Source organism: Nelumbo nucifera, chromosome 1, assembly GCF_055504915.1.
Source record: "Nelumbo nucifera cultivar China Antique chromosome 1, China Antique-T2T, whole genome shotgun sequence".
Taxonomy (NCBI): Eukaryota; Viridiplantae; Streptophyta; class Magnoliopsida; order Proteales; family Nelumbonaceae; genus Nelumbo; species Nelumbo nucifera.
This window is the reverse complement of record NC_142649.1, coordinates 183977130-183991099: the sequence shown is the minus strand read 5'-3', so window position 1 is coordinate 183991099 and position 13970 is coordinate 183977130.

Below are 13970 nucleotides of genomic sequence, written 5' to 3'. Positions count from 1 at the left end.
TTAATATATTGCAAAATTAATAATGAAATTATGTAATAATAGTATAAATTATGATTTTATAGATAATTAAATTCAATAAATAATTAATATTTTAAAATCTAAATATTTTACATATTATTTATGTATTTAAATAACTAAACATTTTAAGTGACAAAATATTTAACATAACTAGATTTTAAATAGTTAAAATAAAGAAATTATGTAATAAATTTAAAAAAATATAAAAAGTAGAAAACAATTATAACATAGTATTGAAATTAATAATAATTTAATATTTTTACATAATATTATAAATAAATAATTTCACTTATATCAAGTAATAATTCAAGAAAATAACTTTCAAAAAAATTTAATATTTATTAATAATAATTTTAAACTCTTAATCTGTATTTATTATATAATTATATATACTAAAATTAATATTTATTGTCTTTTTTGATAAATGTATTTTCAATTATTATGTATAAATTAATTTTGTTTTGTTATTTAACAAAAAACTTTCAATAATTATTGGAGATTAGATTACTATTATTGAAATTTTTAAATTTAATTTATTGTACTTATTTTTTTTTTGTTATAAGTTATTGATTAATATTTATTAGAGATTAAACTAATATTTGAGATTATACTATATATTCACTAAGTTAATACATTTTTAGTACTTATTGTATTTTTGTAATTTCTATAATTATTGTATTTTTCATTATCAATATGTTTTCAATAATTATGTATTTTTGCTATAATTTGTCAATAATTATCGAAGATTAAACTATTGTTATTTATCAGAGATAAGACTATTAATTTAGCTGAAATAATGAGTGTCCATTAGTTGGTTTGGTTTGGTTGTAGGCTATTTGGCAACCAAATTGACCTAGTCAAGTTAGGGAGTTGGTCACCTGAAACCGACTAATCTTTTGTGAAAATCGACCCACTCAAGTTGTATTGGTTTGGGTCGATTTTTTGTTTGGTCAATATATTCAAAAGATTTTAAAATTAAAAATTTAATTTAATTTTAAAAATTACGATGTAATTATTATAAATAAATAAATTTAAATATTAGATTTATGATATAAAACATTTTAGACTAAGAAATACAAGAAAATTCTCACATTTCCATATTAAAAAATATATTTAAAATATAAAATATTAATATATATCGATGGTGAAGTCGTTTGATTTTGGTCGGTTTACAAATGACCAAAGTGAAACTGATCCAACTTGGTCGAATTGGGTTTTTGAACAAAAGCCAACATAAAATACTAGAAAACCGACCAACTCGAGTCGAGTTAATCGAGTTGGTCGGTTTCATCAATTTGATAAATAAACCTAATTGAAATTAATTATTGTTATCTTTTGTATTATAAAATTTGTATTAAAATTAGTATATAAAATATGAATAATTATTAATTACTTGTTGAAAATATAAAACAATTGCATATTCTTATGTGTTTCTATTAGGGTCATTTATTAGAATACACTTTTAGGGATGGCAATTTTCCCCATCCTCGACGAGGACCTGACTTCCCCGACCTGATGGGGTTGGGGATGGGGATTGTTTTGGTGGGGCGAGGGTGGGGACAGGGATGAATAGGAATCCCCGGTCGAGGTCGGGGTCAGGGTCAGGGATGGGGATTGAGGTCCTTGCTAGCCCCGACCCCGATTATATATATATATATATCAAAACATTATTTATAATTTAAAACTAGCATGGACCCATGTGATGCACGGGATTTATTAAGAGAAAGCTAAATAATAGAAAGGCTCATATATTAAAATACCCCTTATACTTTAATGGATTTACTAAAATCTACCATATAGTTAGCATTTTATTAAAACACCACTTATAATTTGCAATGGGTTTAATCAATCTTCCATTAGATGACAATGGAAAATGGTAGTATTAACCCCAATGTTCATTTAAATAAATTTAATCAAAAGAAAATAAAAAATACCATTTTTGCCTTAATAAGACACGGGCAACCACTCTATTGGCTATATTTGGTCAATTTTGTTTTTTATACAAAAAAGTGTTAAGGGTATTTTTTGAATAAAAAATCATGGGCCTAATGGCAAAACAATCACTCCTTAATGAAAGGTTGGTTAAGTAAATAAGTTGTAAAATATATGAGATGTTTTAGTAAAATGAAAACTATAAGGTAGGTTTAAGTAAATATGTAAAACTATTAGGTGTGTAGGAATGGCAACGGGGCGAGGATCATATTCCTCATCCCCAACCCCGACTCTGAAATTAACCCACATCCCCGATCCTCGACGGGGATGGGTTTCCCATGGGAACCCGAATCCCCAAAGTGTTTTCAGATAATAGTATTTTTTAAATAAATTTATTTAAAATAAATAAAAATTTAAATTATAAATAATGTTTTAAATATGTTTTGATATATATATATATACACAATATAAATAATATAATAGTATATTTAATATATATATATATAATCAAGGTCGGGGCGGGGCGGGGCGGGGCGGGGACCTCAATCCCCATCCTCGACCCCGAGCTTGACTGGGGATTCCTATTCATCTCTGTCCCCGCCGCCACCCCGCCAAAACAATCCCCATCCCCAGCCTCATTAGGTCAGGGAAGTCAGGTCCTCGTCGAGGAAGGGAAAATTTGCCACCCCTAAAAGTGTGTTCTAATAAATAACCCTAATAGAAACACATAAGAATATACAATTGTTTTATATTTTTAATGTTTTAAATAATTAATAATTATTCATATTTTATATACTACTTTTAATAAAATTTTTATAATACAAAAATAACAACAATTAATTTTAATTAGGTTTATTTATCAAACTGATGAAATTGACCAACTCGATTAACTTGACTCGAGTTGGTCGATTTTCTAGTATTTTAGGTTGGTTTTTGTTCAAAAACTTCCCAATTCAACCAAGTTGGATCAGTTTCACTTTGGCCATTTGTAAACCGACCAAAATCAAACGACCTCACCATGGATATATATTAATATTTTATATTTTAAATATATTTTTAATATGGAAAAGTTTAAACTTTCTCATATTTCTTAATCTAAAATGTTTTATATCATAAATCTAATTTTTAAATTTATTTTTTAATAATTGCATTGTAATTTTTAAAATTAAATTAATTTTTTTAAGTTTAAATCTTTTGAATAGACTGACAAAACCAAAAAATCAACCCAAACCGATACAACTTGAGTGGGTCGGTTTCAACTGACCTACTCCCTAACCTGACCAGGTTAATTTGGTTGGCCAAATAGCCTACGACTAAATCAAACCAACTCATGAACACTCATTATTTCAACTAAATTAATAGTCTTATCTCTGATAAATAACAATAGTTTAATCTCCAATAATTATTGAAAAATTATAGCAAAAATACATAATTATTGAAAATATATTGATAATGAAAAATAAAATAATTACAAAAATACAATAAGTACTAAAAATATATTAACTTAGTCAATAGATAGTATAATCTCAAATATAGTTTAATATCTAATAATATTAATCAATAACTTATAACAAAAATACAATAAATTAAATTTAAAAATTTCACTAATAGTAATCTAATCTCCAATAATTATTGAAAGTTTTCTATTAAATAACAAAACAAAATAAATTTATACATAATAATCAAAAATACATTTATCACAAAAGACAATAAATATTAACTTTAGTATATATAATTAAATAATAAATACAAATTAAGAGTTTAAAATTGTTATTAATAAATATTGTTTTTTTTGAAAATTATTTTCTTGAATTATTACTTGATATAAGTGAAATTGTTTATTTAAAATATTATGTAAAACTATTAAATTATTATTAATTTCAATATTATGTTATAATTATTTTTCTACTTTTTAGAATTTTTTTTAAATTTATTACAGAATTTCTTTATTTTAACTATTTAAAATCTAGTTATGTTAAATATTTTGTAACTTAAAATATTTAGTTATTTAAATACGTAAATAATATGTAAAATAATTAAATTTTAAAATATTAATTATTTATTGAATTTAAGTATCCATAAAATCATAATTTTATACTATTTTTACATATTTCATTATTAATCTTGCAATATAATAAATTATTATTAATTTCAGTATTATGTGTTATTTTTCTACTTTGAATAAAAGTTTTAAATTTATAACATAATTTTGTTATTTTAAATATTTAAAATCTAGTTATGATAAATATTTAGTTATTTAAATATTTAAATAATCTATACAATATTTAAAATTTCTTGTTATTTGAACTTTATTTATTTAAAGCTATTACATATTATGAAATATTTCAAAAACATTTAAGTTAATAATCTGGAAAAACATAATTTAAATTGTTAGTATTTAATTTCGTGATATTTTTTGTAAAATAAAATTATTTTTTGTATTTTTAATAAATATTTTAAAGTTATTGTATAACTTTATTAGAATATTTAAATAATTCTTAGATTTTTTAATCCAAACTTTATTTAGATAGATATAGATAAAAAGTAGGGGATAGGATAAATAGGAATTAGAGATAATTTAAGAGAGAAACTCCCTACTAAATTAGAGATAATTTTGGAGATAAATAAGAATTAGAGATAACTTAGAAGATAAATAGGATTTAGAGATAATTTTGGAGAAAGTGGGGGATAGTGGGGGAGGTAGTTTAGGAGAAATTTTAAGAGAAGAGATTATTTAGGTTATTGGGAAAGTGCATCTCATTGGTTGTTTAAAAAACGACATGGAATAAAAAAATAAAAATTCAAAAAAAAAGAAGAAAACTTTTTGATCACTTTATTTTAATATATACATATATATATAATTTTATTTTTTTAAATAAGTTTATTTAGAAAAATACTATTATTTGAAAACATTTTGGGGATTCGGGTCCCCACAGGGAAACCTTCCTTGTCGAGGATTGGAGATGGGGGTTAATTTCAAAATCGGGGTTGGGGATGGGGAATATGATGCTCGCTCCGTAGCCATTCCTACACACCTTATAGTTTAACATATTTACTTAAACCTATCTTATAGTTTTCATTTTACTAAAACGTCCCATATATTTTACAACTTATTTACTTAATCAACCTTTAATTAAAGAATGTTTGTTTTGCCATTAGGCCCATAATTTTTTAATCCAAAAATATCCTCAACACTTTTTTGTATAAAAAACAAAATTGACCAAATATAGCCAATAGAGTGGTTGTTTGTGTCTTATTAAGGGCAAAAATAGTATTTTTATTTTTATTTTATTTTGATTAAATTTATTTAAATGAACATTAGGGTCAACACTATCATTTTCCACTATCATCTAATGGAAGATTGATTAAATCCATTGCAAATTATAAGTGGTGTTTTAGTAAAATGCTAACTATATGGTAGAATTTAGTAAATCCATGAAAGTATAAGGGGTATTTTAGTATATGACCCTTTCTATTATTTAGCTTTCTCTTAATAAATCTCATGCATCGCACAAGTCCCCGCTAGTATATATAAGCGAAAGCTAAATAATAGAAAGGGTTATTTACTAAAATATCCCTTATAATTTCATGTGTTTACTAAAATATACCCTATAGTTAGCATTTTACTAAAACACCACTTATAATTTGCAATGGATTTAATAAATCTTCCATTAGATGACAATAGAAAATGACAGTGTTGACCCTAATGTTCATTTAAATAAATTTAATCAAATGAAAATAAAAATAAAATACCACTTTTGCCCTTAATAAGGCATGGGCAACCACTCTATTGGCTATATTTGGTCAATTTTGTTTTCAGTACAAACAAATGTTAAGGGTATTTTTGGAATAAAAAATCATGGGCCTAATGGCAAAACAAACACTCCTTAATGAAAGGTTGATTAAGTAAATATGTTGTAAAATATATGAGATGTTTTATTAAATGAAAATTATAAGGTAGGTTTAAGTAAATATGTAAAACTATAAGGTGTGTTCTAGTAAAAGACCTAATAGAAACACATAAGAGCATACAATTGTTTTATATTTTCAACTTTTTAAATAATTAATAATTATTTATATTTTATATACTACTTTTAATAATTTTTTTATAATACAAAAATAAAAAATAATTAATTTTAGTTAGATTTATTCATCAAACTGATGAAACCGACCAACCCGATCAACTCGATACGAGTTGGATGGTTTTCTTTATTTTAGGTTGGCTTTGGTTCAAAAGTTTCCTAATTCGACTAAGTTGAATCAATTTCACTTTGGCCATTTGTAAGCCGACCAAAATCGAATGACCTAACCATGGATATATATTAATATTTTATATTTTAAATATAATTTTTAATATGGAAAAGTGGGAAATTTCTCATATTTCTTAGTATAAAATGTTTTATATCATAAATATAAATTTTAAATTTATTTTTTAATAATTGCAATGTAGCTTTTAAAATTAAAATAAAATTTTAATTTAAATATTTTGAACTAACTGACCAAACAAAAAAAATCAACCCAAACGATACAACTTGAGTGGGTCAGCTTTCACAAAAGGTTAGTCGGTTTTAGCTTACCAACTCCCCAACCTGACCAGGTCAATTTGGTTAGCCAAATAGCCTATGACCGAACCAAACTAACTCATGAACACTCATAATTTTAGTTAAATTAATAGTCTCATCTCTGATAAATAACAATAGTTTCATATCCAATCATTATTGAAAATTTAGAGCGAAAACTTCTCAATTTTTGAAAATATATTGATAATGAAAAAAATACAATGATTACAATTTACAAAAATACAATAAGTACTAAAAATATATTAACTTAGTCAATAAATAGTACAATCTCAAATAATAGTTAAATCTCTAATAAATATTAATCAATAACAAAAACACAATAAATTAAATTTAAAAATTTCAATAATAGTAGTTTAATCTCCAATAATTATTGAAAGTTTTCTGTTAAATAACGAAACAAAATAAATTTATACATAATCATTGAAAATACATTTATCACAAAAAAACAATAAATAATTACTGAAATACAATAAATATTAATTTTAGTATATATAATTATATAATAAATACAGATTAAACGTTTAAAATTAATATTAATAAATATTAATTTTTTTGAAAGTTATTTTCTCAAATTATTACTTGATATAAGTGAAATTAGTTATTTACAATATTATGTAAAAATATTAAATTATTATTAATTTCAATATTATGTCATAATTGTTTTTTCTACTTTTCAGATTTTTGTAAATTCATTACATAATTTCCTTCTTTTAACTATTTAAAATATATTTATGTTAAATATTTTTTTACTTAAAATATTTAGTTATTTAAATACTTAAATAATATGTAAATATTAATTATTTATTGAATTTAATTATCCATAAAATCATAATTTATACTATTATTACATAATTTCATTATTAATTTTGTAATATATTAAATTATTATTAATTTCAATATTACGCTATAATTGTTTTTCTACTTTGAATAAATTTTTTAAATTTATTACATAATTTCGTTAATTTAATTATTTAAAATGTAGCTATGATAAATATTTAAATAATCTATAAAATATTTAAAAATTTTTGTTATTTGAATTTTATTTATTTAAAGGTTTTACATATTATTAAATATTTGAAAAACATTCAAATTGATAATTTGGAAAAACATAATTTTAATTGTTAGTACATAATTTTGTGATAGATTATGTAAAAATATAAAAATATTTTTTGTGTTTTTAATAATTATTTTATATTTATTATATAATTTTGTTAGAATACTTAAATAATTCTTAAATTTTTGTATCCAAACTTTCTTTAGATAGATATAAATAAAAAAGTAGGGGAGAGGATAAATAGGAATTATAGATAATTTAGGAGATAAACTCTATACTAAATTAGAGATAATTTTGGAGAGAAACTCTATACTAAATTAGAGATAATTTTGGAGATAAATAGGAATTAGAGATAATTTAGAAGATAAATAGGAATTAGAGATAATTTAGGAGAAAGTAGGGGATAGTGGGGGTGGTAGTTTAGGAGAAATTTTAGGAGAAGAGATTATTTAGGTTATTGGGAAAGTGCATCTCATTGTTGTTTCAAAAATGACTTTGAATTGAAAAAATAAAAAAATCAAAAAAAGGAGAAAATTTTTCCTTGTTTTAATGTATATATATATAGATACATATGATATATAATATATTATAAATTATATGTTATATGTTATATATTATAATATTATATATTATATAATGAAATTCAATTAATTTAATTATTTAGATTTATCACAACTTCTAATTTCAACAACCGAAACCAAAATGTTCAAAAACACCCCCTAACTATTAGGGATGCAAATGAATGGAATCGAATTCGAATTAGGGTATATTCGAATATGATCCAACACTGTTTTATATCGGATCTGATATTACTCTATTTGAATTTGAATCCTATCGGTAAGTCAGATTTTCGGATATTGATCCAATTCGACTTATTTTCTTTAAAAAATAATAAATTATTAAAAGAAAATTAAAATATACTAATTCAAATAAAGTAAAAACAAAAAATACATGTACTTTTAATTATTTTCAACATATATATGCACATCTTTTATTAAAAAATATAATATAAAAAATATATTTATAAATAAATAAATAACATATATATATATAAAATACATATCAAATTGGATCTTCTGGGATCATATAAGGGTGATCCAAATCCGATATGATTTCTAATTAGGTCCTATTATCTTATTCGATCCGAATATCTAAACAGGGGTTATCTGAATTTGACCAAAAAGGATCGGATCTCATATTAGATCGGCATGATCCGATCCATTTGCCCCCTACTAACTATGTGAGTCTGAATCTGTTCCTCACATCAACCTAACAACATGCTCAAGCCACACATTGGAAACATCTCCCATACTTGCATGTTATTATTCATAGAAGATGTTCCCAATACATGGTGGGATGTGGCTATGAGGATGATGTGAGGAGCAAATCCCAATTCCATATTGTCTTGAGAAGTGCACGTTTTGTGTTGGAAGCATACATGGGCTCATTAAGAATTATGATTGGACTACAAATTGGGTCCTACGTAGGAATCTAGATCTACTCCTCATACAACGCTATTCACACCAACCTCACAACACAATTATCAACCAAGATTAGGGTAAACTAGGTGGTAACTAAACCTATTAATGGGTTGGGTAGCTCAACAGGCCAACCTGGCTTGGCCCGTTCTAAGTTGAGCTTGGACATTATTTTAGGCCTACGGTCTCAAGATCGGGCCTAAAACATCAGGCCTGACCTTTTTTTTTTCAGGCCAAGCTCGATCTTTCTTAAAAAAAGCTCGGCCTAGGCTTGGGCCTAACTTGATAATTTTAATAATAAAAATATATTTTATTTAATGAAAATTAGGGCAAATTTCTTAAACTACCCATATTGTTTAGTTAATTGACAAACTGTAGCCTTATTGTTTAACTATTATCTTAAACTACCCCTACTATTTTTGACAATTGACTAACTCTACCCCTACTGTTAGCATCCGTTAATGTTTTGTCAAAACCCATACATACGTGACACCACGTGATGTATACATTTTTTCTAAAGCCCAATATTACCCTTTCGTCCCTCTCCCTCTCCCTCTCCCTTCTCCTCCTCCTTTACTGTATCATGGCTCCGGGATTGGTCTTGAATGACAAAGAAGATCATTGGCAAATAGGCGAACACCGCAACCAGCGCTTGCTCTAAGTCTAAGCTCCTTGTCCAAACCAGAATTGTTGGCTACGACGATAGGCATTTTAGAGTTTATGGAGTTCCTTGTTCAAACCAGCATTTTGTGGCATCCTAGGTTATTCTTTTTCTCGCCAGAGAATGTCCACAGTTTTTGAACCCTTCAACCTCTTACTTTCCTATCCACATCAACCATAGACATCTTAGAGTTTTTTTTTTTTGTAAGCAATAACATTGAGGGGGCATTCTTTTTTTGGATTTTGAGAGGGGAGAAAGTTGGTCAATGGGATTTTGATTCCCATTGACCAAGAAATCCATGTTCTTTTTTTAGATTTATGTGGGGGACCAGGGAAAGTTTATTTTCCATGTAAGTGATACCCATCTCCTAGGTGGATAAATAACTTTCCCACCTAGGGAAAAGTTGCCAACAATTGAATGGGACAAAAATGCCCCTTTTAATAATTGAATTTTATGGCTAAAATGGTCATTGCCTTATTTACATAGGAAATAAAGGAACATGGGTAAATGCACTCACCCAGATAAGTCTTTCCTGGTAAACACTTACCTGGGTAAGTGTATTTACCCGGGTAAATAACTTACCGAAAAACGAACAGGGCCTGAGAGTATTCAAAAATGGCTTTTCTAGGTTGTGAATCTCTGACTTAAACTTAACGGCCCTCTCCCATCTTACTACTCTATCACTGGATAGAAATTGTTGTTCAGATGAACCCTCGCTAGATATAGTTTCGTAGAAGTCATTGACTTCTCTGGGGTGTAGAAATCATGTATGGTGACATTCCCTATGTCATTGGATTACTTCCAAACCTAATTGACTTGGACCTATTGGAGAACCAACTCTCAGGCGATATTCCATCTGAAATCAGTCATCTTAGACTAACCTCTTTAAACCTATCTTCAAACCAATTGATGGAGAGGATCCCAGATGAATTTGAAAATATGGCCTATGAAAACAACTTCTTGAATAACCTAGGACTATGCACAACTAATGTTTTCCTAAACGTACATGTCTGCACTTCTCAACCCCAAGAATTGCAAAAGTTATCCCCTAGCTTCTTGCTATAATCATTTCTAGTTGCCTTGTTATCTGTATTGCTATCTTTACTGCCAATGTCTCCCAAAAATCTTGAAACAATAAAAAGAGACAATCTAACCGTAAGAGGAAGAGTCATCAATAGTTGACAACAAAACCCATGTGTTCTCTCCTTTACAAGATTCACCAAAAAAACGGATAAAGCTCTACTATTTATTGGGCGCAAGAGCATATCCTATTCCATACCTTCCCTTCCATAATGACCTAGATAGAAAAAATGAAACACATGCCATAAATCAAGAAAACTGAAACCAGGTTCGATATTTGGTGCAAAGTAACCTTGGATGAGCAGCGACGAGTTCAATTGCAAAAGCCCATTTGTCATCATTGATTCCTCAATTTTGTATCAGATGGGTTTTATTTTGAATTTTTGAGGAATGGAAGAGGGTAAATTTGACATTTCATTGTTTTCCATTAATGCTTAACAATGATGTCAATTGTAAAAAAAGTAGGGGTACTTTAAGACAATATGTAAATAGGAAGAGTAAAGTTAGTTAATTAGCTAAACCATAAGGGTAGTTTAAGAAATTTGCCCTAAAAATTATATATACAATATTTTTTTTTTGTGTTTCTCTTCTCTTCTTTCAAGTAATAGTGAGATCTTTTATTATTTTTGAGTATTGAGGGCTTTTAATATAAATAAAACACTTTTTTATTAAATAAAAAAGAATAATAATTGTTTTCAAATTTCTGATCGGGCTCGGGCCTAAATGTATTTTGTGGATACATAGGCAAAGCCCAACCTAGGAACAAGTCTCGTAGTAACATTAGGACCCCCCCCCCCCCCCCCCCCCCCCCCCCACCAAACATTGTTTTGCGACAAGGACCTCCTAAAACTTTAACTTCCAGCATTTTTGCCTTCACACCTGTTAACAGAGATTACTCCAAAAGTAAATTAATAATTTGTCAATTTGAGATTGAGCATATTAATAGAACAAATGTCAAAATGATGAAAATAACCATTACAAAGAACAAATTGTTTTAAACATGGATTAAAGCATCGGTATTGGGTATCTAGTACCGTATCAAATAGTTTGGATACAGATATGCTTTGGAAATGCATGGATACAGACGAAAAATATGGAAATGCTTGGATACATTAGGAAAATGCATACAAATTTCATAAGTATATTAATACCACTAAATTTAATTTCAAAATAACCACAAATAGTGTATAAATACATAGGTAGGGATGGCAACCAACAAGTTCGGGGGAGAAGGGTTGTAAATTCTAGACCCTACCCGCCTCCCTAAACCTCCCAACTCGTACCTGCCCCAAAACTCGTAGCAGGTTGGATTTTGAGAATCCAAACCCTATCCACACATAAAAATGCAAAACCCTCCCTGACCCTACCCTCCCCGCATTCAACGGGAGGGCGGGTTGGATTTAGAACTTGTCTCTAATTTCCTATTATTTCTTATCATATATAAGCAATAAATAAGTAAAATAATACAAATAAACAACAAAATTTCCAATTATTTGATTAAGACATGTAGAAAACACATGAGCTATCAATTATCTTTCACATAAAATTGAAAATATTATTAAATTCAACACTTGGTACATAAAGTTTATATGCTTTCCAACAATATACGGGTTGGGGAGGGTCAGCTTTTGCCTAATACTGTACCTTACCCATACCCTATGGGTTATAGAATCCTAAAACCCGTTCTTCAAGTAAAAAAACCCGCCTCGTTGGATAGGGTAGGGCGGGTACCCACTCAGTAGGGTAGAAATTGCCATCCTTACACATAGGAGATGTATATTTTAATGGTATATATTAAGAAATACATTACAATTATTATAGTAGGATGCATAGATATCTTACCACTTTAATGATAGAGTCCAAGACATATTATATATATTTTTACAAATTAATACATACATAACCATTATTATTTTATTTTTCTTTTAAAGTCCAAGGTTAAAAAAAACGGAAAAGTACGGACTGGCCTAATGCAGATTTCTGATTCCCACTGCAAAGTTATACACATTCAGAAGGTCCAAAAACCACACTCTATGCACCCATACCCGCCCGTGAATTGGCATCAATTCCGAGCTGGCACCTACCCCAAATGTACTTTGAGCCTACAAATTTTGATCCTAGGGTTATCGATCATTCTCCCAAAAAAAACATATGCAACTATTATATCAATTATTTTATATTTATCTTTTTTTAATTTTTAACATTAACAAAGAGGTCAACTAAAAATTTAATTCTCAAATGTTTGCTAAATAATATTTTATTTCTGTAAACAATAAATATGTTATTATAAAATATAAATTAAAATATCAATTAATAATTTACAAAAATATATAATCTTAAAACATATCAAATCAATTAAAACTTGGAAAATACATATCATATGTAAATTCATAATTTTTAATTACTAAAATAATTATTCCATTATTAATATTTTTATTTAAATTATCAATTTTTTTATATAAAAGTAGATTAGTGGATTTGATAGATTCAATTTATATTATATTCTAAAATAAATTGTAAATAATATTTTTATTTTTGTAAATTATAAATATATTATTATTTAATGCAAATTAAAATATTAATTAATAATTTATAAATTTTTTAAGATATATATCATGTGTAAATTTATAACTTTTAAATACTAAGTAATTATTTTTTTAATATTTTTATTTGTATAAATTTCTTAAGGTTTAAAAAATCATTTTTTGATATAAATATGGATTTGATAGATTATTTGTTCTATTAATTTATAAAATATTAATTTTAAATATTATTCCTTTTGTAGTTGGGGGGTTGTTGAATATAATATATGTTATTTATTTGAATTGGTTGTTGACATTAAATTGAATAAAAGTTAATGTATTTCATTTGTTATCATAAAATGAGTGTTGGCATAGTGGTTAATGATGTATTTAGTTGTTGCGCATTGGTGTCTCCAATTTTTATAATTTGTTGTTTGATACTTTGATACACTCGATACATTTTTCCGTATCAATGAGTATTGGTATCGGCTAAATACTTTGAGGTTATGAAGATTTAAACCTAAGAGTCATTGTTTCAAAGATCATGTCCTCACTTAATCATTTAGCCACTAATCAAGTGAATTGAAATTTTTCTTCACTTTAATATTTGAATGTGTATACGTAAAATGTAGTGCATGTTTGGCA